Raw genomic sequence first — 25553 nt, 5'->3', positions numbered from 1 at the left:
GCATGCTTGTATTAATACAACCTTAGATCGCTTAAACTTTTTTTTGAGCTGCCACCTCACACTGTTAAGTTGGGTGTTCCGTTATCTTATTCCATATAAACTGTTGTTGACCTGTATCTTGTCTATCCCATTGTTTCCCATCTTAGTGCTGTTGATCTTTTGCTTTTATATCCGAGTACCTGATTTCATCTTTATATGACTAGAGCCTGCTGCAGTTCCCTGTGGAAAAATAGTAGGAATTTATAAAATGACTAATGAATAAACGTATCTCTGTACTTTGGTTGGTACCAAATCCTTTGGTTACAGTGTCCTGTCTACCCTTCTCCACAAACACATGCCCCATAGTTTTTTAGAGCCCAGCTTAACTCTGATCATTCCTTTATTCAGCAGTTATGCATTTTTTCTCTTTTTGAGTAGATAATTATTATGTCTTTTGTTTTTTTTACGTCGCGAAGCTACAAAATTACAAAATTTCCCCTATAGTACTTCCCTGCTTCCAGAGAGCCATCTCACTTAAAAAGAGAAAAAAAATCAACACCACTGATCAATACATCCAGAAAGCTGGAAATATGTGCAGTGTACCAGCCTGTGAACCTCCCACCTCTCCAGAGGGGTGGGAGGTGACTTCTCATATCTCTTCCTTGGAGCCATCCTTGTTTTTGATAATTTTGCAACATTCACTTTCACTTGCTTTGTGGTTGTGTTTTTCATTTATAATGCTGTGGTCATTATGTGTGTTGTTTTCCTGGCTCTGTTTATGTCACTCTGCATCAGTTCATGTTAACTTTTCCATGCTTCTCCATTTTCATCATATTTATTATTTCCTACATCATGGTAATAATCTGTTATATTCATGTGCCACAATACCTAGAGCATCACCTTTTGTGACTGCAAAGTATTGTAAACGGAAACATATGTTTTATCCTTATGCACTTGATGGAATGATTTGAAGGGTGTGTGTGTGTGTGTGTGTGTGTGTGTATGTTTTCTTTTTCCAAAGAAATCATAAATTTCTAAAGGGCAGAGATTGTGCCTTTTCTGTAATGCTTCCTCTCTCCCATAATTCCAAGCCATTACATCTAGTGCAGGGTTTTAGAGATCCATAGATGTCTTCTGGAGTCAGATGATAAAAACGAGATAAAGAAATGATGTGGCCTTAACTGAGAGAACCAGCAATTTTCCCAAATGAGAATGGTTTTTCAGCCTTCAGGGAGTTCTTTACAGGGTGACCAAGTTCTTAGAAAGCAGGTAGACAGTAACAGCATTTGAGGGTGATACAGTTTTAAAAAAAAAAGGTGCTGTTACAGAGTCTTGAGCAGGGTAAGAGAAATGGTGTGATGACAGCTGTGTTGTTGGAAGATTAGCCTGGCAGCAATGTGCAGAATGAATTGGAAGGTGGAGAGAATGGAGACAGTGAGGCCAGGTGGAGCTGTTATCATAACTCAGGGATGATGTGATGAGACCTAGATACTTAAGAGACCAGGGTGGTGATAGAAAAGTAATAGGCATGTGGGTGGTTTGGATGAGGCAAGATTTGTGGAAAGGCAAAAAGCATTAACTTTCGTTCTGTAATTTCAGCAAGAATTTCTGAGGAAGAACTGATTAAAGTAATCCTTGAGGTAAACCTAAAGCAAGCAAGGGACTTACTTTAATGGACCTATGATCTCATCCATTCCAATCACATCTAACCCACCTCCTTGTCCTATGTGATGATTCTTATACAAGTCTTCCTGTAAATCTCTTATAGAGCATCTCTGCACAAGGCACTGGAGCCAACCTCTGAACTTTCAATATATCACATATACCAGTGTAGTATTCACGCTGTCTTTCTGTTATCTCTCACCTTCAAAACCTTAGTAGTTCACACTTCCATTTCTGGTTACATGTGTCCTAGGTAATGTTGTATTTAAGAAGAAACTTTGCGATGACCTAATTTTCATTTTACATAAAAAGAAAGTGAGGTCCAGCTAGTGGCAGAATGGGTCCTTGAATATATCTCTCTCTCAACTCCTATTCCAGGAGTACTCACTAAAAATTCGGGTGTACTTGGACCCCCTCAAAATGTGTATAAAATCTAGCCTTGTGTTCACAAGTATTCTGAAATTGTCTGTGATTGGGCCTTAGCACTTTGTCAACTACTAGTGCTGTTGACTTTACCAATAATATAGTATAATGACTCTTCTTAAAATAATATTTTATTTTTCCTCAACTACATGTAAAAACAATTTGTAACATTCGTTGGGTTTTTTTTTTTAAAGTTTTGAGTTCCAAATTCTACCCCTCCCTCCATCCCTTACCCCCTCCCTGAGATGGTAAGCAATCTGAGATAGGTTATAAATGTGCAGTCAGGTAAAACATTTCCATATTAGCTATTTTGAAAATGAAAGATAATACACTTCAGTCTGTATTCAGACAATATCAGTTCTTTCTCTGGAGGAAGGTAGCATTTTTCATCATGAGTCCTTTGGGATTGTCTTAGGTCATTGGATTGCTTAAATTAAGTCATTCACAGTTCTTCAAATCATAATATTGCTTTTACTTTTACAATGTACCGTTCTGCTCACTTCACTTTGTATCAGTTTTTCCAGGTTTTTCTGAAAACATCCTGTTTGTTATTTCTTGTAGCATAGTCTTTCTAAGTTTTTCTGAAATCATCCTGTTTGTCATTTTTCATAGCATAGTGGTACTTCATTATAATCATGTAACACAACTTGTTTCGCCAATTGATGGGTATCCTCTCAATTTCCAGTTCTTAGCCACCACAAAAAGAGCTGCTATAAATTTTATAATGACTCTTAAAGGACACTATGAAGTGCTTTCACCCTGAAGGAGCTGTGTTTCATTAATCTCCTCTCCAAAATCCAGAAATTCTGATAATTACAAAAGAAACCACACTAAGGAAAATACTTGTAAAGGAAAAGGAATTATAATCAAAATTGCAGTAAGAATGTTTCAATGGCTTGAGAACAGACTTTCCCAGCATTTTTTTAGCAGTGTTTGAGCTGCACGTAAACCAATGCACAGATGAATTTTCTCTTCCTTAAAATTTTTTCTTGGCCTTAACTTGAGTTGTTACATGTGCTAGAAAATAATAACTATATTTATGAAACTTCTGGTTTATTCTGTAATATAAAATTTTATCAGAAATGTTATCAAATCTTCAAAGTGACTATTTAATGATCTGTTTTCTTGGGATGCAATTCAACTAAGAAAGAATGGACTTATAAGATGTGGACCATGTCTAGATTTCACACTAACACTTCATTATATTAGATAAAATGGCCTTCTATAAATAGAGATGCACTATCAGTCTCCAGGGACAGCCTGTTGGGGAAGACAGACCTGCTTGTTTTGCTGACAGTCAAAGCAAATGCCATACTGCCATGTGTCCAAGAAATTATCCGTAGGACAACATATGGTGTCTTTCCATCTTTCCTGATCTTCCCAGCATTGTTCATCACAGGCACATGATTGAAATATGGAGCAGCAGGAGGAAAATAGCTTTCTCTGGAGAGAGAAGTTGTTCCTTGACTTTGGATTAATTTCAAGAAAACAGTACTTTAAGTTAATCTTAGGAGCCAACTGCCTAATCACAGATTTCCCCCCCATTGATGCTTTTGTCTTTCAGAATAGATTTTGGGGGGTGTTTAGTTTTGCTGTGGGTGCTTATTATCCAAGTTAATTACAACTTCTTCCTCATAACTGTGTCACTTTAAGTGACATGCTTTGTGCTCATATCCTTCCTAGAATCTGGGGATTAGTTTGTTAAGCCCTTAAAATGCTAGTCTAAAGGGACTGTCTTCATTTATGGAAACCTCAGGGAAAACTTCAGGAGCTATGGCACTCACTTTTCTTTTTTGTGCCTAACATTGTGCTAAGTGTAAAGAGGCATCATAGATAAAGTACTGGCTCCCACACAGAAATGCTTGGGTTCAAATCACAGCCATGACATTTATTAGTCATATAATCCTGCCTCTGACAAATATTTTTTTAAATTTATTTTAAGTTTTCAACATTCCTTTCCACAAAATTTTGAGTTCCAAATTTTCTCCCCATCTCTCCCCTCCCCCCACCCCAAAACGCCTTGTATTCTGATTGCCCCTTATAACAGTGTGCCCTCCCTTCTAACACCCCTCCCTTCCCTTTTCCCCATCTTCTCTCTTGTCCTGTAAGGCAAGATAAATTTCTATACCCCATTACCTGTATTTCTGATTTCCCAGTTTTATGCAAAAACAATTCTCAACATTTGTTCCTAAAACTTTGAGTTCCAACTTCTCTTCCTTCCTCCCTCCCCATCCCCACTGAGAAGGCAAGCAATTCAATATAGGCTATATATGTGTAGTTTTGCAAATGACTTCCATAATAGTCATATTGTGTAAGACTAACTATATTTCCCTCCATCTTATTCTGGCCCTCGTTTCTTCTATTCTCTCTTTTTACCTTGTCCCTCCCCTAAAGTGTTTACTTCTAATTGCTCCCTCCTCCCATTTACCCTCCCCTTCCATCATCCTCCCCACCATGCTTATCCCCTTCTCCCCTACTTTCCTATAGTGTAAGATAGATTTTCATACCAAATTGAATGTGCATGTTATTCCTTCCTTGAGCCAAATGTGATGAGAGTAAGCTTCACTTTTCCCTCTCACCTCCCTGCTTTTCCCTTCCATTGGAAAAACTTTTTCTTGCTTCTTCTATGAGAGATAATTTGCCCCATTCCATTTCTCCCTTTCTCCTCCCAATATATTCTTCTCTCACCCCTTAATTTTATTTTTTAGATATGATCCCTTCCTATTCAACTCACCCTGTGCTCTCTCTCTCTCTCTCTCTCTCTCTCTCTCTCTGTATAATCCCTTCAACTACCCACATACTGAGAAAAGTTTCAAGAGTTACAAATATTATTTTTCCATGTAGGAATGTAGACAGTTCAACTTTACTAAGTCCCTTGTGATTTGTCTTTCCTGTTTACCTTTTCATGCTTCTCTTGATTCTTGTGTTTGAAAGTCAAATTTTCTTTTCAGCTCTGTTCTTTTCAACAAGAATGTTGGAAAGTCCTCTATTTCATTGAATGACTATTTTTTCCCCTGAAGTATTATACTCAGTTTTGCTGGGTAGGTGATTTTTGGTTTTAATCCTAGTTCCTTTGACTTCTGGAATATCATATTCCAAACCCTTCAATCCCTTAATGTCGAAGCTACTAGATCTTGTGTTATCCTGATTATATTTCCACAATACTCAAATTGTTTCTTTCTGGCTGCTTGCAATGTTTTCTCCTTGACCTGGGAACTCTGGAATTTGGGTACAGTATTCTTAAGAGTTTCTCTTTTTGGATCTCTTTTAGGAGGTGATCAGTGGATTCTTTCAATCTTTATTTTGCCCTCTGGTTCTAGAATATCAGGGCAGTTTTCCTTCATAATTTCATGAAAGATGATGTCTAGGCTCTTTTTCTGATCATGGCTTTCAGGTAGCCCGATAATTTTTAAATTGTCTCTCCTGGATCTATTTTCTAGGTCAGTTGTTTTTCCAATGAGATATTTCACATTATCTTCTATTTTTTCATTCTTTTGGTTTTGCTTTGTAATTTCTTGGTTTCTCATAAAGTCATTAGCCTCCATCTGTTCCATTCTAATTTTGAAAGAACTATTTTCTTCAGTGAGCTTTGAACCTCCTTTTCCATTTGGCTAATTCTGCTTTTTAAAGCATTCTTCTCCTCGTTGGCTTTTTGGACCTCTTTTGCCAATTGAGTTAGCCTATTTTTAAAGGTTATTTTCCTCAGCATTTTTTTGGGAATCCTTTAGCAAGCTGTTGACTCACTTTTCATGATTTTCTTGTGTTGCCATCATTTCTCTTTCCAATTTTTCCTCCACCTCTTTTGCTTGATTTTCAAAATACTTTTTGAGCTCTTCCATGGCCTGGGACCATTGCGTATTTATTTTGGAGGTTTTGGATGCAGAAACCTTGACTTTTATGTCTTCCCCTGATAGTAAACATTGTTCTTCCTCATCTGAAAGGATGGGAGAGAATACCTGTTCACTAAGAAAGTAACCTTCTGTAGTGTTATTTTTTTTTTCCCCTTTTTTGGGCATTTTCCCAACCAGTTACTTTACTTTTGGGTCCTTTGTCAAGAGTAGGGTATACTCTGGGAACCTGTAAATTCTCAGTTCCTCCAAGGTGGCACAATCAAGGGAGAGGAGTTTGCTCCTCAGGGGCCTCCAGCTCCCCAACTTCCCAGGACCATGCTCAGGGCTGAGATTCAGATCAGTTGCTCAATTCCCCCAGGGGCTTTAAGCTGAGCCACTGGGACAATGGACCAAGGCTGCTGCTGCTGCTGCCTCCACCACTGCCTGGGGCTGGGGCTAAGGGAGGACTTTGCTCCCTTCTCGCTCTGGTTGAAAAAGCCCTTTCACTGACTTTTGGTGCCCATGGGTTAAGGGATCTTTGAACCACTGCTTTTGCTGGGATTCTGTCTCTGAAGCCTGCTGCCATCCTGCTCCTCCTAGTGTCATGCATCCAAGGCAGGACTGGGCTCCACTCTGCATCTTGTGTGACAGACCTTTCCCGTCATCCTTCCAGGTCACCCTGGGCTGGAAATCTCCTCCACTCCGTTGTTCTGTGGCTTCTGCTGCTCTAGAATTTGTTGAGAGTCTTTCTTTACAGGTATTTTATGGGCTGTGGGGGAAGAGTTATAGTATGTGTGTCTTTCTACTCTACCATCTTGACTCCACCCTGACCTCTGACAAATATTAGTTATATTACTCTGAGTAACCCCAAATCATTTTGGTTTTAGCATCCTCAGTGCTTATCACTAGCTCTCAAAAGCTTCCCAGAATGCATCACTGAAGATCTTGCCTCAAGTTTTACTTGGCATTCTTGTTGAGCGATAGCAGGCTTACTCTAATTTCTCTTGTAAGCTAAACTTCATTCTGGTATAATAACCTTCTATAGGCCATCATGTAAGTCACTTTATGTCTCTGGGTTTCAGTTTCCTCATCTGTAAAATGAGGGAGGGAACTGGACCAGTTAATCTCCAAATGGTTCTCTCTAGTTCTAAAATTATACCTGTAATTTGCTCAGTGAGCAACTACAGTGCTTGCAATAATGGGACACCTCAAGAGAGTGTCCCATAACTTCAGGTGGCTATTGTAAGCACTCTAGTTCTTAAACAGCAAAATTAATGGTCTTGTGTCTATGGCCATATCACCATGAATACACCCAATCTAATCTGATCTTGGAAGCTAAGCTGGGTTGGACCTGGTTAGTACTTGGATGGGAGACTGCCTGGGAAAACCAGGTGCTGTAGGCTTCTTCACTCTGAAGACCACAGATTGGACCACAATAAGTCCCTGCCCAAGTTCCACTTAATGGCTGTTTTTTGGACCCTCCTGGCTTACAGTCAATCTCAATGATAACTGTTTCTCTTTGGAACAGCAACTCTGAGGACCTTGTCCTCCCAGCTTGAATTTTTTTTTCTTTTTTCAATTTTTTTCCTTTTCTAATTAAAGGGGCCCTCTCTTGACTACTTCTTAAAAGAGGCCTAACTTAAATACCTCTTAAAGTGGCATTATGTCACTCTGAGTGAGTACCTGAATAGGCCTTAGCCTAAAAGGGTTTGGGTCTCCCATTACATCCTGGGCCATCTCCAGTCATCCTGATGAATATCTGGTCACTGGATCCGGATGGCTCTGGAGGAGAAAGTCAGGCTGATGACCTTGCACAGCCCTCCCTCACTCAAATCAAAGTCAACTACAAATCATGTCATCATTTCCCTGATGTCATGGTCCTCTTCTAAAATGAAGGGTAAACACAACAATCTTGGGTGAGTCACTTAATCCCTGAATGTTTCAAGTAGTTTCATAGGATTTACCTGCTAGAAAGTTAGCATGGTGAAGTAGGAAGATTGCAAGATTTAGCATCAGAGGACCTGGGTTCAAGTCCCAACTTTGTCATTTACTACCTGTGTGACCTTGGGCAACTCATACCTCACTTCTGGGAGTCTTAGTTTACTCATCTATAAAGTAAAGGATTGGATCAGTGGTTTCTAAGGTCCCTTTTAGCCCTAAATCTATGATTCTGTGTTCCAGAAATTCAGATCCCCACCCTAATGAGATCATGGATTCTTCATTATTCCCTTTTTGTGCTAGGCATAAATCAAGTATAGTCCTAGCCCTTGAAGAACTCTTCTTTCTTTTCTGTATGTTTCTTTTACATATCTCTACCACAGTGTAATTGTTGTATAGGACAGGAATTGTTTTTACCTGTCTTTATAAGCCCTGGTGCTTAATAAATACTTGTGGATTGATTGCTTGAAGATACAAAATTAGCCAGTTTAAAGAATTAGCTCAGAAAATAGTGTAAGATAGATATTATATGATAAAGTGCTAAATTTAGTACAATCAAGTCAAAATGTAGGTAAGGAAGGACCCAGAAAACTTTGGGTTAGAATTTGACATAGTTGACCACCCCCTCATTGTTGATACTCTTTTTTCCTTGAACTCTCATTACTCTTCTCTCTCCTGGGTCTTCTTTTGCCTATTTGCCTATACATCTTTAACACGGGTTCCTTCTTTTTCCTCCTAAGTGTGAGCATTCTCCAAGTTTCTGTTCTTGACCATCTTCTCTCTTTACTCTCTGCCTCTTTGTGTCTCCCAAGTCTTTAGTTATCACTTCTATGTAGATGATGCTCAAATCTATATATAATAATCTCAAATTTATATAGCATTTTAAACTTTGTAAAGCACTTTCCTCACAACCATTATAATATAGGAAATGCAACTATTAATTGTCCTCATTTTACAGAAGAGGAAATTGAGATAATGCAATGTTAAGTGATTTGTCCATGATCACATAGCTAATAAATATATAAGGTAGGATTCAAATACAAGACTTCTGACATCACGTAGTATTCTATCCAGCTCTAGACTCTCCCTTGGGCTTCAGTCTTATGCTTTTAATTACTTGCATCTAAAATTAAACATGCCCAAAATGGAATTCCATTTTTCTCCCCACCACTCCCAAACTTGCCTCTTCTCCCAACTTCTCTATATTAATGGCACCATTATCTTTTTAATCACTAAGGCTTAAATCCTTTGAATTATCTTGTTGTTTTTCCTTCCCAGACCCATGCAGCCAGGCTCCAAATCCTATCCATTGAACTTCTATTTCTTTATCTTCATCTATTCCCTCTTCTCTACTCATACTGCCGTCACCATTTCTTGCTGGACCATTCTAATGCACTTCCATCTCTCTGCTTCCAGTCATTCCCCATCCAATCCATCTTTTATATAACTGGCAAATTAATTTGCCCAGTGCACAGATCAGACCAAATCACTCCCATATACCAAATCATTCCCTTATGCAAAAGCTTTAAATGACTCCCTATTTCTATAAAATAAAATGCAAACTTAATGAGGTCCTTCATAGTCTAGCTCCAACTTACTTTACTGTCCTGGTTTCATACTCTCCTCTTTTGTAAACTCTCCATTCCAGCTAACCTGGACTACTAGCTATTTTTAATCCCATCCTATGTTCTCTTGCCTCTGAATTTGCATAGCCCCTTAGTCTAACAACTACCTTCTACTTGAAATTTTATTCCCTTTCCATCTGTGTCAATTAAAAATAGTTTCTTCTTTTGAAGACCAGGTCAGGTGCCACATCTTCCATGGAGCTTTTCCAGATACCCCAGCTAAAATGTGATCTCTTCTGCCTCAACTCTTCTTATAGGAAGATCTAGATCTCTTCTTTGCCTTTATTATAATCTTACTTTGAATCATGTTTATTTGTGTACTTATCTTCCTAGGCAGACTAGATTGTAAGATTCTTGAGATCAAAGATCGTTTTGTTTCCTTATTGCTTCGTATACTTTCAATGCTTCAGGGATCTGTAATATCACAGGTGTGATGTTTCTTTCCACTGACACAGATCACAGCCTCTCTATAACTTATAGGAGATGCTTTTCACAAGGGATGTTCTTCATGTTGGCAACATATCATCACCCTGGAGCCTAACTTAGCAAGGCTAGCCTTTGGATAACAGATGTATTGTCCACTCCCAAAGGTAGTCTTTGTGTTGAGAGCATGCACTCTTGCTGCATGTCCACAGAGAACCCATGACATCATGAGCCATTGAAGTAACATTGTAGGGGCAACCTTAAACAGAAATGTTATTTGAATTGAATTGTTAGGGAAAGGATTCCTGGTATAGTTTAAATATGAGATGGGCCTTGAAGGTTAAGTGAAATTTGGATAAGTGGAGAGGAGAAGGAAACAATTGGTGAAAAGCAACATTTTTTATGGCAGATTATAGGACTGTTTTTCCCTAAAAGCTCTGAATTTCAAGCTAGAAGATGACCCCCTACCCCTCCAACTTACAGATGAGAAAAACTAAGGGCCCAGTACAATGAGGTGATTTGAATTAGGTCATATAGCATAACTGGGACTTGAACCCAAGACTTCTTTTTACTTATAGTCATGTATATACTGCCTTACATAACTTTTTTTACTAGGATCTTTTTCTCTAATCATTTTATTTTCCATTTTCAGTTATGCCTGTCATGATGTACCAATCAATCAACAAAAATATATTTGTTAGGCATCTCTTATATATCAAGCCATGTGCCAGACCCTATGGAAATACAAGAAAAACCCAAGATATGATCCTTGGGCTTAAGTAGCTCCCAGTGTAATTGAGGAAACAAGACAAACATACAACACAATTATACAATTAAATGAAATCTGTGCTAAAGAATCTAAATGCTATAGAAGTCGAGGGGCAATATGTTCTTTATTAATTGGAGAAGGCTTCTTAGAAGGGATGTTATTAGGAAGGTCATTGAAAAGTTGAAGATTATCCAGTGGAAAATCACCAAGTTGGTTGAAGGGCTACGAGGCCATGCCATAGGAAGAATGGTTGAAGGAATGGTAAGAAGAGAAGGCTTAGTGTATACGTATCTGTCTTCAAGTATTTGATGGCTTGTCATCTAGAAGCAAAGTTAGTCTTGTTCTGCCTGGCACTAGGGGGCAGGAGTAGGGGCCATAGATGGAAATTGCTCTAGTGCATTAATTTGTCCAGGGCACAAATCAGACCAAATCATTCCCCTATGCAAAATCTTTCAATGACTTCCTATTTCTATAAAAGGTACATTTAGGCTTGAGATAAGGAAAAACTAACTAGAGTTTTACAAATGTGAAATGAGCTGCTTTGGGGTGCGGAGATAGTAGATCTTCGTTTGAGATTTTCAAGTAGAAAGTGAATGAACTGCTGGAGATGTTGTAGCAGGAATTCTTGTTTGGGTGTGGGCCGGGCTGTGTATTCTCTTAGATCCCTTTCCAGTCTGAGGTTCTATGATTCCGTGGTTCTGTGGCCTGGATCAAAATGACTACTGATGTCATCATAGTGTCAAAGTACTTGGAAAAAAAAGTGAAAAATAGAGACAGCTGGATATTTGGCATAGTTTTCCACTTACCTCCTAATTTCTAAATCACATTCCACAATTTGTCTTTACTGAAATGTTTAAACAAGTAATTTTTACAATTCTGCATACCGGTTTTGCAAATAAGGGCTCCCTTATGTGGGAGAGAGACACACAGAAACAGAGAGAGACAGAGACAGAGACAGAAAGTTAATCATCCCAAATGAATGTAACAGAAAGCGTTGAACTTGGAATCAGAAAATCTGATTCTAATCCTGGCACTTCAGCTTACAAGTTTAGTGGCCTTGGTCAGGTCACTGCCCCTCTCTAAGCCTTTTTTCTCTTAGGTAAAATTAGCAAGGGGGTGGGATGAGAGGGTTGTAGATGATTTCTACTATCCCTTTCAGTCCTAATATTCAATCAGTCTTTAAGCATATTGCCCAGCACTCTGACTGTGTGCCCTATCAGCAGGTATTGTCCCCATTTTACAGTTAAAGAAACTGAGATTTCAGAAATGGAAAGTGATTTTCTCAAGTTCACACAGATAATTAGGAAGATCTGATCCTTGCAATATGGAGTTCATAGCCTCCTATTGCTTAGTTGGAGACATCCCATTAAGCAGCTAAATAACAACACAAGGTATCCTGTGATTTAATGACAAACGGTACAAATAATAAATGCCATGTTACAATCAAAATGAAACAGCCTGGTACAGTGGAAAGAGTACTGAACTCAAAGTGACACATTTGGAGCCAGGGAACCTGAGTTTGTATTCTGGCTTTGCATTCTACTACCTATGTGACCTTGAGCACTGGCTTCATTTATAGGATGAAAGAGTGGGGCCAGGTGGCCTCCAGGGTTCCGTTCAGTTCTCTGTCAATGGTTCTATGAATTACTAAATTTTTGTTTGATGAGTTTCAAGGATCTTTTCTTAGCTGAATTAAATCACTTTGAAAAATATACTTGTATGTAAGGACACAACCAGAATATCAGTTTTACCTGTAAAAATTTCTGCAGGCACAAAAGATCTTTTTACAAAATCTTGTATGAACATCTCTGATTTCTAACCAGATATACTGAGAGATGGGTATTCTCCAAAGAGATCACTGTATTGGTCATTTTTGTGTTGCTGTAGGTGTCCTAGTTATGGAGAGAAATTTGGAGAAAATTCAAGGCTTAATAACTATATTGGAAATTTTCTGGTTTTGCATTTACAAATCTATTTCTTTCAGTCATTCAGACTCTAGTCATTAAATCTTTAAAGAAGTGTGTGTGAGTGTGTGTGTGTGCGTGTGACAGAGAGAGAGAGAGAGAGAGAGAGAGAGAGAGAGAGAGAGAGAGAGAGAGAGAGAGAGAGAGAGAGAGAGAGAGAGCTATTAAAAAAGCAATACTTAAAAGTCTTTTTTCCTCCAGGCTATTGACTCCTGGTTATGAATGTAGCTGTGTCCTTAAACATTGATGGGAACTTTAATGGCTCTCAGCTTTTCTACCTTGGCAGCACTAAGACAATTATGTTTATCCTTCACATTCCAAATCAGTCTGTCCTGTGCAAAGCTCGGGGGTGACATTACTGACTTGCTTTGATTAAGGAATGTTTTACTATTAGATAATTGTGTCAGACAAGAGTGGATATAACTAGACTATTGTGTATTGCTTCATAATCATCTCTCTTACTTTTGACATGTTTGTTATTGAGTCTTTTCAGTCGTGTCCAACGTAAACATTTCTCTTTTTGAGTAATTTTGAAAAAGTGATTCTAAAAAACAAATTCTCTTTCCCCCTACCCTTCTCTGAACAAATGACAACATTAGGGCTATCAATGCCAGATCATCCTGGGTTATTTTGGAAAATTACTTGATTCTAAAAGATGTGTGCTCAGTTTGTTGTTTTCATACAAATGTAAAATTGCATTGCATAGGATGGGAATCTACATGTAGTCTGGGTGTTGTCATTGAGTGGGTACTCTCTATTCCCCATTCCTATTCCATCTGAACTTCTCCCTTCCTCTGTCTATCCATTCCTCCTCTTTGGTCTCCCCCTTCTCTCTTTCTCTAGAGCCCACCAGAATAGCAATGCAGCCAGGACAACTCCCCCTGCTACCAGCCCATCCCCCTCAGTCATTTTCCAAGGAATCAACTTTCCTAGAAATATGACTTGACTGCCAATGCAGGTGCAGCAATCCCTGCCTAATCAGGAGCTACAGCCAGCAGAGACCTCAAAAAGAAAATTCTTGCCCTCAAAGTCACTGGCTCTTTCAGATGGGTCTATATCAGAAATAGATATTTCCTCAATGAAAATGACTTTAAAGATGATGAAATCTGTCTTTGCTGCTGAACCCTAAGAATCCATGGGGCTCTCCATCGGACTCAGAGCAGAAACCTCCTATATATGTTGTCTCCTTTTATTAGAGTGTGCTATCTTTGACCAAAGGGACTGTCTTGATTTTCTATTTGTGTTCATTGCAGTGTTTTGTGTATAGTAAATGTCTAATAGATGCTTTTTCATTCTTTCATTCCCCCTGTCCCCAATTCTTGAAGTCAGCAGAAACTTGGGTTTGAATCTATTTTCATGGACAAGTCACACCTCTTTAGTCCTCAGTTTCCTCATCTGTAAAAGGGGTTCATAATTCCCATAGGATTTATATCATGGGAATATTATAACATTCAAATGAGATGATCTGTAACTTTTTCCTCCTCTTCCTTCTGATGATGATACAAATAGAAGAAAAATCTAGGATTACTTCAGAATTGGGATATCTCCAATATGAGAACTCTGTATTTGTTTACAAAATATAAGCATTCCACACCAGTAGCAGAATGTAAGTTTTCTGAGGTTAGGGACTATTTTCTTTTTGTTTTTGTATCACCAGAACCTAGCTTGGTTCCTTAGACATAAATTCTTTATGGTATTGAATTGATTTTTTAATGAAATCCATCTTGCCCTTGTTCCTTTTTATTCTCAATGTTCAATAAGTTGTTAAGTCAATGTTGCCTGTCTTAAATGATCACTGAATTAATTGGTACTAAATTGATAATCTCTTGCCACATTAGTAACAGAAAAAACCCAAAGGCATTTTTAAAGTGTTTCTTAGAAATATTGGACCAGATCTGTCTGGATCAAACAGTGAATTCCAAAAGCTGTTAAGGAAGAAAAAATTATAGTGCCTATTCAATCTCAAACTTCCCTTTACTGACGACTTTGTCATATAATCTCATAATTGGAAGAGACTTTAGAGATTATCTAGTCCAATCCCTATTTCAAATCCCTTCTTTCACATCCTCCCAGGTAGGCGTCTAACCCATGTTAGAGCACTCTCAGAGAAAGGAGCCTATTACTTTCTGAGGAAGCCCATTTCACTTTTAGAACCTCTTTATATTGAAGGAAAATTTGACTCCCTGTAACTTCGACCCATTGGTCTTAGTGTCTACTCTTGGAACTCAAAAGAATGAGGCTAGTGTCCTCTTCCACAGGATAGCTCTTCAAATATCTAGACACAATTTTTATATTCTTGAATATTTACTTCTCTAAGCTCTTATATTACCTATGATACTTATCATACAGCTGGGTCCACAATAGGACCTAAGTGCCTATTTATTGATTAATGGATTCTTTCCCTCTCTCAAATAAGGCCCATTGCCTTAAAAGTCAAATGCCATTGTATTTAGAGGTAAAGAGGACCTTAGAGGACATCTAGTCCAAACCCCTTATTTTATAATAAAGAAATTGAAATCTGGAGAAGAGAATTGATTTGCCTCAGATCACACAAGTCACTAATACATGGCTGAGGCAGAGACAAACTAAGGTCTTGACTTCTTTCCCTAACTCCATGTGGCATCCTGGCCCCTTTTGTTTTGGGATGATTGTTTCCATTAGCTTGGCTCTCCTATGTCGGTCGTACAAGAATCATGAAGATCGAGCTCACACTCTTTAACATTTTACACAGAACATTAGTATGAGCATATTAAGGATATTAATTGGGTTTCTCTTCATAGATCATTAACCAAATAAGGCTCAATTGGTTTGAAAGGGCATTAGCTTTGCTTTCAACATGATGAATGAGCAGTGGTGCATTGACGCCGTTGATTTTCAATTTGTTTCCACTCCAGATTTCACGTGTTGCTCCACTCTGGCTGTCAGAATTGATTACCAAGACTCTTTTTCTCCTCAGAGGTGGGGAAGGATGATAAAGAGTACATGGATCTTCTTTCTAAAGCTGTGATTTGAAAGATTTCCTCTGATTGTTGGAATTTCTTGAATCCAACTTCAATGGACCGCCATTTCTCTTTCTTTTAAAAGGGCCCCATTTGCTAGTGTGCTAATTGGTTGTATCAGGAAACTCCCTAATTAATTAAAACCTGGGTACTGTGCAGAGGAATTAATGGTGAGAAATGTCAGTAAGGTCTCTTCATGGTGTTGGGGGCACTTGTAGTAATTACATGCTGTCTTATGTTATTCACTAGTGTTTTCATGTATATTAGTCACAGGCTTCCAGCTACATTCTGTGCCTTCCGCTTCCCTTATCTATAAAAAGGCATACTGTAGAACCTCAAAAATGCTCAAAAAGTGCTCAGTTAAGGAGTCAAGAGACCTGGGCTTTCTAGTTTCCTGTCTGTCATTCTTATGATGGATATTATAGGTAGGTATATTTTAATGAACACTGAATGTATTTGTTAGAGAATTTGAGTTTGAATCCTGGCACTATGCTCTTTGATATCTGTGTGACCTTGGGCAATTTTTCACCTTCCTTACCATCTCCACTTTCTCTGGTGTAAAATGAGGGGGTTCAACTAGATGGTCTTTTTTTAGATCCTTTCCAATGTTAAGTTCTTATGACCTTTGGTCAGGAGTTTTCAAATGTTTTTATAGTTTGGGTATGTACATTATCTTACTTGAGTTTCATAATAACCCTGTGAGATAGGTGCTATTAGTCTCCTTATTTTATAAAGGAGGAAGCCAAGACCCACAGAAAGAAAGGGACATACCAATACACAAGAAGTCAGTAGAACAGCTCGAATGTAAACTCAAGTCTTTGACACCAAAAAAAAAAAAAAAAAAGATTTCAAAGGTAGTTTTGTTTTAAAAGTGTTGTGTCTGTAAAGACCAGCTAGGAAAAGAGACATTTTAGGTATTTTAAGCATATAGCTTTGGATCAGTCCCTGAGACATCTTACATTGTCCCTTCAGATTGTGGAACCAGATTAAACCACCATCACCAACAACAACATTAAAAAGGTATTTGTTTTCTGTAGACTCTACAACCCTAGGCCTCATTTGTGTCAAGACATATGGGATTGGGGGAGGGCATGTCCCTCAGAGCTGACCTAACCTCAGTGTAAACCCCCCTTTATTTTGACCCAAGAAGTCTCATTGCCATCAGCACATTTGTTGAGCAAGTACAGATGTTTAGAAACACTGTCTCTACACATATCATTGGTCTGGTGTATTCGGAATTCTTCACATTCCAATCTGGTTGTGGTGAACAAGAAAATATACTGGCCTGGATTTTTTATTGATTTCACACTTAACCTGCAGGTTAGGGGGTTTTTAAGCAGAATGGGCTATTCCAACACAGAGAACATTTCTTTGAACAGATAGTTCATGCTATAGTCCAAGAGCATCTACTTTGTGAAAACTACTGGGTTAGACAATGGTTGACTTTGTATTTTCAGTTGACTTAATGCTAGATCCAGGTCAATGGCATTGCCAGTATGATTGATTGGGCCACCACCATGTATTTAATTGATGAGTAGCCTGTGTGTAGCTTACCAGAGAAAGGTGTTTGTGCATCTGATTGTTTGAATGAGAAATAAAATTTGCCATCAACTTTAAAAATAGTTCAAATGAAAGGTTATTTATGTGTATCAGATTCTTTGAATGGGAAATAAAACAAGTGAAAAATAAAATTTACCACCTACTGTAAGAATGGCTCAAGTGACAGGTTATTTCTGTAACGTATTGATTTTTGCTGATCTTATTAAAAATTGTAACCATTCTTTAGGAACCAGCTAAAAATCTCACTCTAGAAACTTTTCCTCAATTATTCATGATGTCATTCACTAATGCATTCATTTAATCAGTCTTTCCTGAGCAGCTATCACACATCTAACATACCTATGAATTGGATCATTTCTACCCTCAAGGAGTCAGGTTAAGGAGGCAAGAAATATATACACAAGACAAAGCAATATTAGCGCACTAATTAGTGTTATTTGATTGACATAGATAATCAATGTTTTAACAGTTTAGAAGTCAGAAGGTTTCATGGAGGAGGTAACATTTGACCTAGACCTTGAAATATAGATAGGATTTGCAGAGAGAGAGAGAGAGAGAGAGACAGAGACAGAGAGACGGATGGATGGATGGATGGATGGATGGATGGATGGATGGACGGATGGATGGATGGATGGATGGACAAATGGATAGATGGATAAATAGGTAGGTAGATAGAGCATTTATTAAATGTCTAAAACCTTGTCCTAAACCTTGGAAGTACAAATAAAAACAAGCAAGATAGTCCTCACTCATCAGGAACTTACATTCTAATGAAAAAAAGACTACCTAAAGGAGAGCTGAAAAGGAAGAGGTGACTTGGCTAGAATTGCTGTGTAGGTCTGGAACAGAGCAAGGTAAGGCCAAAGTTAGTCTTTCAAAGCCTAGGATGTGTCCAGTGGAAGAGTCCAGTTTTCTGATGAGGATTGAGTGGCAACATTGGTTCAAGTAGAGTTGATTGGAGTTCATATGGTTGGAGAGGCCCTGGAAATATTAAGGCAATTCAGCAAACAGAGATCTTGAAATACAAATGTACAGTGTGTTACAGGGACAGTATGGAAATCAGTCTGGAGGAAACGGAGGGTTTGACTTAATTCAATAACCTTAATAAACACTATATGCCAGGTATTAGTTTCTGAGATGCACTATTAGAAACTAGGGGGATTGGAAAGACTTCCCATGGGAAACGGCACATGAACAGAATCCTTGAATGGAACTAGGGCTTCCAGAAGGGGAAAGTGAGGAAGAAAGTTCTCAATACCTGTTGGAAAAGTAAAATAAAAAAGTTAGATTGTAGAGTGGAGGGTTCTTGTCCAGGTGTCCGTGGACTCATATTTCTTATAATTATACTTCAATATAATTGGTTTCTTGGTAATCGAGAAAAGTTTTTTATTTTATGCATTTTAAAATATCCTAAGAAGGGATCCATGACACAAATTAAAAGGTTAAGAGCCCCTGTGAGAATCTTCTCTGAATTCCCATAGCATTCAGTATTTCTACAATTCATTTTGTTACTTATTCACCACCCTTATATTCTGAATTTTCTAAATGTATGTCCTATAATATAGACCATGAACACCTTGAGAGGAAAGTCTATGCTTTCTTATGTTCTTGTATTGTCCCCTCAGCACAAAACTGGGCACTAAAGAATTTAAAGGGAAAAATTCTTGTGATCTTCAGCGAATTTGTAGAGGTCAGATGAGTCTGTCCACTTCTGTTTTATGACTGGCTCAGAAGGCATTTCCCCAGCACGTATTTGTACTATGAAAGTTGTTTAAAGCTCTCAATTGTTTTCAGCACATGGTGAATGTTTGGAAACTTCTGCTATCTGGTTTTCATTTGCTGAAATATTGGCTGCCCTGAGGGAGAACCCTGTGCTGGTCCCATTGATCACATAGTACTGTTGACCTTTTGGCCTTTGCTTGTATAAACAAATCAAGGGTAAAGGTTGGAGATCAGAGAGAAAACTTTCCAATATCTTGCTAAAAGGTTCAGTTTGCCAGGAAATAGACAGGGTGTCTGGTTTCCTACAAGGTCTCCAAGATTCTGAAGTACGGATTTCCATCTGAATTTCAAGCAGATAAGGCACGTTTCTAGTTGGCTTAATATCGATCATATGTTATAAAACTAGTCAAGAGAAAGGGTAATTATTTTGGTCTGCTTTCAGTTTTTCATAAAGTCTTCTAGTGACAGAGATTTTTAACTAATTGGTGTTCTGGTCTTGAGAATTTAGTTAAATAACTCTTTATCTTGGGGATGTGAATGGATTCAAATGCATTTCTAAATAAAATTGAGTATAAAGATGATCACTTGGTATATCCTGCATAATAGTCCTTCCATCCTGGTTTCCATGCTAATGTCTTTATTAATGGTTAGATTCTCTGGTTTTCTCCCCGGACTCTATTTTTCGACATTGCCTAGCAATAAATCAAAATGCCTCAATAATGATCACCCTCTTCTCTGAAAACATATCTTCCCTTTTCTGAGGCCTACATTTTATATTTTCCTTAATAAAATTTGGGTAGTAGTTTCCTAATTATTACCCAAACTAGTTGCGGAACTGAAGTAACTTCCCTTCCCTCTTGGCCTCAGTTACCTCATCTGTAAAATGAGGGGGTTGGATTAGAGCTGGGATTTTTAGCTTTTTTTGTCCTGTGGATCCCTTTGACTGGTTGAGCTTACAGACCTCTTCTCAGAGGTCTGTATATATATTACAAAGGAAATCAATTACATTAACATATTTTTCAAAGTATTTGCTTGAAAAGTTCACAGATCCTAGCTTACGGACTCCTGCACCAAGATGGTCTCCATCTAGGTGCAGGCAGAGGTGGGGACCCTGCAGCCTCAAGACCCTAAGTGCCGTATATGGCCCTCTAGGTCTTCAAGTGAGGTCATTTAACTGAAACCAACCACGTAGAACCCAAGTTTGGATTCAATCAAAGGTCTGCACTTGAGGACTTAGAGGGCCACATTTGACCCTTGTGGCCTTGAAGCTGCAGGTTTCTCCTCCACCCCCCACAATAGGATCTGTTCCATGATTTTCTAAGCCCTTTGCAGTAATGCTTTCAGGGCCTCTCTCCATCAGTCAGGCATCTATTAAGTGCCAGTACTCTATGTCAGAAAATGATAGCCATGCCCTCTCTTACTCTATTTTTTCAATTTCTTGATCAGAAACAGAATTCTGAGTTGGTAGGACTGACTCCAGGTGGCTACGTTCACGGTCTTATGTTCAAGGACAATAGAGGCACAAGAACTACCTCTAGGTTACAAAACAAGTGCACATCAAACAATGTTTAAAAAAAAATCAAACTCTAGTATGGTCTGTATCACATTGGCATTGCTTCCAAACCTCCTCCTGGGACAGAATCTGATACTGCGTCCATATTCTGGGCTACCTGCTACTTACTCATCTTTTCACCCTGCATTTTAGAAGCAGCTTTGTGCTCCCCTCTCCCCTTGCCCTCAATCTCAATACTCAACAAACCCAGATTCTCAAATTCCTCTGCTAATAAATGTGGTCTCTGCTTTGGGTCAGGGTGATCTCTCTGAACTCAACAAGCTCCAGGCTGATTTCTGCCTTCAGACTTTTTTGATCATGCTGTTATACCCTTTAAATTAAGGTGGCTTCTAAATTAAGGTTCATCTTCCTGAGTTCAAATTCAGCCTCAGATGCTTACTAGCTGTGTGACCTTGGAAATCACTTAACCCTGTGTGCTTCAGTTTCCTCATCTCCTATGAGCAGGAGAAGAAAATGGCAAATCACACAAATCGCAAATCTGTGCCAAGAAAATCCCCAAAAGGGCCCACAAAGAGTCAAATACAACAGAAATGACTCGACAACAAAATTTTTGTGGCATTTGATCAAGTGTTTCTATCTTGACCTCTCCTTTCGTTGAATTTCTGTAATGTGCCTGAATTATTCAGTTTTGTTCATAATTATATTCTATCTTGTAACATATTGTCTAGTGCTCTTATATTTTAGTTTTTCCTTTTCATCCAGTGTATATACACATTGAGGATTGTGACTGTGTCTTTATTGTCTACCGTAGCACCTAGAAAAAGCAATCATTATATATTTTTAATTTTTTTTTTCTCTCTCTGGCTTCTTTGAACCAAACTACTATTGTTGTAGTTTATCCTTCATTCTGGAAGAGGACCAGTGACATCATGAGGGTGATGTCTTGACTTGCATGTGAATTGGAATTAAGTGAGGCAGAATGGTGCAAAATCATCAGCCTTACTTTCTCCTCTAGAGTCATAGCATCATAGATTAAGCAGTGACAGGAAGGGGAGCCTCAGTGGTTTCTCATTGCTTGAGTATCTGAAGGCTCCATCCCAGCTTGATTTGTTTTTTCCCCTCTTTTCCTCATTAAAGGTATTTTACCTCTGTACATCTCTCTCCTTTCCCATGATCGAATTTGCAAGTATCCCTGCTTACTCATGCTTTCTTGGACCTAAACCATCCATCCATCCATCCATCTAGGTACCAAACACTAATGCAAAACTGTGCACTGTCTAAAAACTTCAGCCTCACCTGAGATGAAAGTTTAATTTGAATTCAACCACCCTAGTAGTTACTTCTCCCATGTAGTTTACAGGTTACAACATGAGAGAATACTACATGGGAAACACTCTGTAAAAGAAAACTAGGCTTAGAAGTTAGGTTAGCAGCTAGTTTAATAGAAGAAACATTATTAAGCACTTTCTATAGGCAAGGCAGAAAGGCCACATGGATAGACTTTAGAATCAGAGAGGCCTACCTGAGTTCAAGTCTCACTCCTGACATCCTGGCTGTGTGATTGGCTAGCTGATTAATTTCTCAAGGCCCCAAGGCATTTAAGTTGCAGAACTGGTACTACCCATTTGCTTTGGTAGAGAGTGTTTCCTTTCTGGGAGCTCTTTGCATGAATGAAATCATAGGTCTAAACAATAACCAAAAGAAAAATTACAAGGCACTGTGCTATATAGACTGGGGGTATAAAGACAAGAAACCCAAACCAAAACAAAAACACGATGCCTGTCCTCAAAGAGTTTATAGCCTTACTGGGTTCAATTGGGCAATACATAGAGGAATTTTCCATGGCCAACCTTCTCTGCTATTAGGCATACTCTAGGAAATTCCTTTAAACTGTAAAAAGATCACTCAGAGTTATTTTCAACAAGAAGTTGGTAGAAGAAATGCCCACATTATGTACTCCGTGGTATACAACATGCCATTACACATACTGTCTGCTTCATGAAGCTGTTGGTGACAACCCATCTCTGTAAATGCCTATAACATTGACTATTTGTACAACTCATCTGGATATTTTTTACATGTTGGCTTAGAATGTTATCAGTTTCACATATTCATATATTGATGCTTCATCTGGACTGTAAGTTCTATGAACCTCTGGGATTGTGTCTTATCTTAGATCTCCCATAGCCTAGAGGTAATGTGGTTATAGCCCCACTTGGAAGTCAGGAAAACCTGCTCTCTTTCTCCACATCAGTTGCTTACTATGTGACCATAGGTAAATCACTTAATAACCTCTCTCAACCTCAGTTTTATCATCTGTAAAGCAGGAAAAAGAATTCAGTATTTAATATTATCAGCATTATTTAATATTATTAGTATTATAGGGTCCTTGTGTGGTTCAGATGAGATGATACATGTCAAGTTGTTGGCAAACTTTAATGGGCTTTATAAATGTTAGTACAGTCATACTAGCTATGTGACCCTGGGCAAGTCACTTAACCCTGTGTGCTTCAGTTTCCTCATCTGTAATATGAGCAGGAGAAGAAAACAGCAAACCACACCAGTATCTTTGCAAAAAAAACCCAAAAAGCAAAAAACCCAAAAAGGCCCACAAAGAATCAAACACAACAGAAATAACTTACTTGTACAACCAGATGCCAAACAGAAACAGTAGCAGATCCTTGCCTGTTGCATATTGACTTAGAAAACCACAAATTAACATTATCTATGTTGTATTGTATTTTTGCTTATTTTGTTAAACATTTTCCAGTTATATTTTAATCTGGCTTTAGAATTTGATGTCTCTGTTGTACAGTATACTGAGCACAAATAACAGTCTTAGGAAATATTTGTTGATTTAAGGAAGTACTACATATATCCAGCAGGGACCAAGAGAGAACAAAGCGTTAGGGACTTTTGGCAAACTTTCCAGGGACAGTTCCACTGCTCCCTGTTTAGACAACTCTCTTTTTTTCTCTCTCAAGCTCCATTCATAGAAGGCCTCTACAATACTTCTTAATTGCCCTGATTTGTGCCATATATGAACCAAGCTAGGGAGAATGTTGGGTTCTGTGGTCAAGAGTTGTTTTTTTCTTTTAATCATGGTTCTGATTTCATTTCTGAATGATGTTAGCCCATAGGGAGAAGACATTCATTAAACAAGGTTGCAGACTGAAAAGTGGTTAGTGTTTTTAAAATGTTGACCATGAGATCAAGAAGGAAATGAAACATAGCTAAAATATTTGCAGCTTAATTGTCTATTAGTGGGATGTTTTCAAGAATGTAAAATGGTATGAGTTTGAAATGTATTCCGCCACTTTATCATAACAATTATCGCTGAAATGTTTTCTCATTTGGCTTCCCATTTTTTCGAGTAGTTCCAGCTGACATCTTTCTTTCTTAGTCAACTCCCTCTGCTCTTTTAAGGACTCTCACAATTTTACCTCCTGGCATTCCATATCTTCCTGGACCATGCCCAGGAGTCTTGCTAGGACCGGTGACCAGATGCCACCTCTCTCCTGATCTCTGTGCCTTGCCCTTAGTGAATAATTATGGCCATTTGTTCTAGGCCCAAGGGATCATGCATGAACCTCTCACCCTTATGCCCTGAGGATGGGTCAGGATAAGTGCTTTAGAGAAGTGGAGATAATTCAGCCTACTTTGGTGTTGGGTGAGAAATTGAGATAAACAAGACTTGGGCCCTTCTCTCAAGGAGTTCATCTGGTCAATGTTTAGTGTTTCCAGTCCAGCCCTGACAGTCTACATGAGCCCCAGCCTAGAAAACAAAGAAGCAGAAAAAGATTTAGTGAATGGACAATGCCAGAATCAGAGATCAGATTCATGTGGTTGACCATGACAGAACCACAAGGACAAATTAAGGGTCCAGAGAAGAAAAGGCCTGGGTCAGGAATTGGGGAGTGGTAAGTATTGGTGAGAGAGCTCATTGACCTCAAGGAACTTTAAATCTAGTTAGGACAATTCCTTCCACACAAAACAGTTAGAAAACAATATGAGGCTGCCCTAAAACCTATAATTAAGTCCTAAAAGACAACACTTCTTAGTCACTCCTTTATATAAAACTTTGAAAGGTTCCCTAGTACCTATAGAGTTAAATTCAAACTCATTAGGTTAGTATTCAAGATCCTAAGCTACCTGGTCCTCACATTCCTTTCTAAACTTATTCTGCTTTCTTTACTATAGCATAATCCCTGTGTACCAAACAAAATGGTCTATTCACTGTCTCCAAAACACTTTTGTCGTATTTGTCTTTTTACACCTTTACTCACATTATGTATCCTATCTACAATTTCATTCTTAATCCTCTTTCTCTTCTGAATCTACATATTCAAAATATAGCCAAAGTCTCTCTTTTTCCAGGACACAGGAAAAAGTCACTAAAGAGTTTTGAACAAAGAAATTCATTTAGAAGAAAAACTATTCTGTTAGCAGTATGAAGGCTAGATTTCAAGGGGTAGAGCAGAAACCAGAAATTCTCAGGCTAGGACTAAAAGTTCTAAAAGTGTGGTGTACAGACCTCTGAGAATCCTCAAGAAGACCCTTTCAGAGGGCCAAAACTATTTTCGTGATAATACTAAAATGTTATTGTAGTATCTCAGTTTCTTCATCTGTAAAATGAGCTGGAGAAGCAAATGACAAACCACTCCAGTGTCTTTGCCAAGAAAACCCCAAACAGAATCACAAAGAGTCGGACGAGACTGAAACAACTAAGGCGTTATTTGCCTGTTAAAACACTCCTCCCTTTTCCAAGTACATTATCTCTGTGAAAGCCAGTTTTTCTTCTACTTCAGTCAAAACAACATCACAACAAATTTAATGTAGAAGCGGATATGAAAACCCAATTGTCTGTCTTCTGTTAAACCAGATTTGCAAAAATATGTAAAATAATGCCATTCTTTTCGCTAATTTTGTTTTGGAAAATGGTTTTTTTAATTTAAAATGCAATTTATGTTAACATGGAGTAAATTTATGATTGATATTTTAAAGTAAATTAATAAAGTATTTTAAATCATCAGTTTTAAATTTAAATTTAGTTAACTGATTAAATCAACAGTTTTAACAGTAAATGACAACAGATATAACCCACGTACACAAAAGAACTTTGGAGTCCTCAGTTTTTACTTTTTAA

The 25553-nt window shown here is 38.2% G+C and overlaps 1 protein-coding gene and 1 pseudogene across 1 annotated transcript in view; both read left to right on the top strand.

Annotated features, from left to right (window-relative positions):
- Positions 1-25553, top strand: part of SPSB4 (splA/ryanodine receptor domain and SOCS box containing 4) — a 146135-nt gene that overhangs the window by 37885 nt on the left and 82697 nt on the right. The window lies entirely within an intron of this gene.
- Positions 7179-7297, top strand: LOC140509302 (5S ribosomal RNA; annotated as a pseudogene).

This window comes from Notamacropus eugenii, chromosome 5 (genome assembly GCF_028372415.1).
Source record: "Notamacropus eugenii isolate mMacEug1 chromosome 5, mMacEug1.pri_v2, whole genome shotgun sequence".
Lineage (NCBI taxonomy): Eukaryota > Metazoa > Chordata > Mammalia > Diprotodontia > Macropodidae > Notamacropus > Notamacropus eugenii.
The sequence above is the reverse complement of the archived record's forward strand: the minus strand, read 5'-3'. Positions and strand labels throughout refer to the sequence as shown.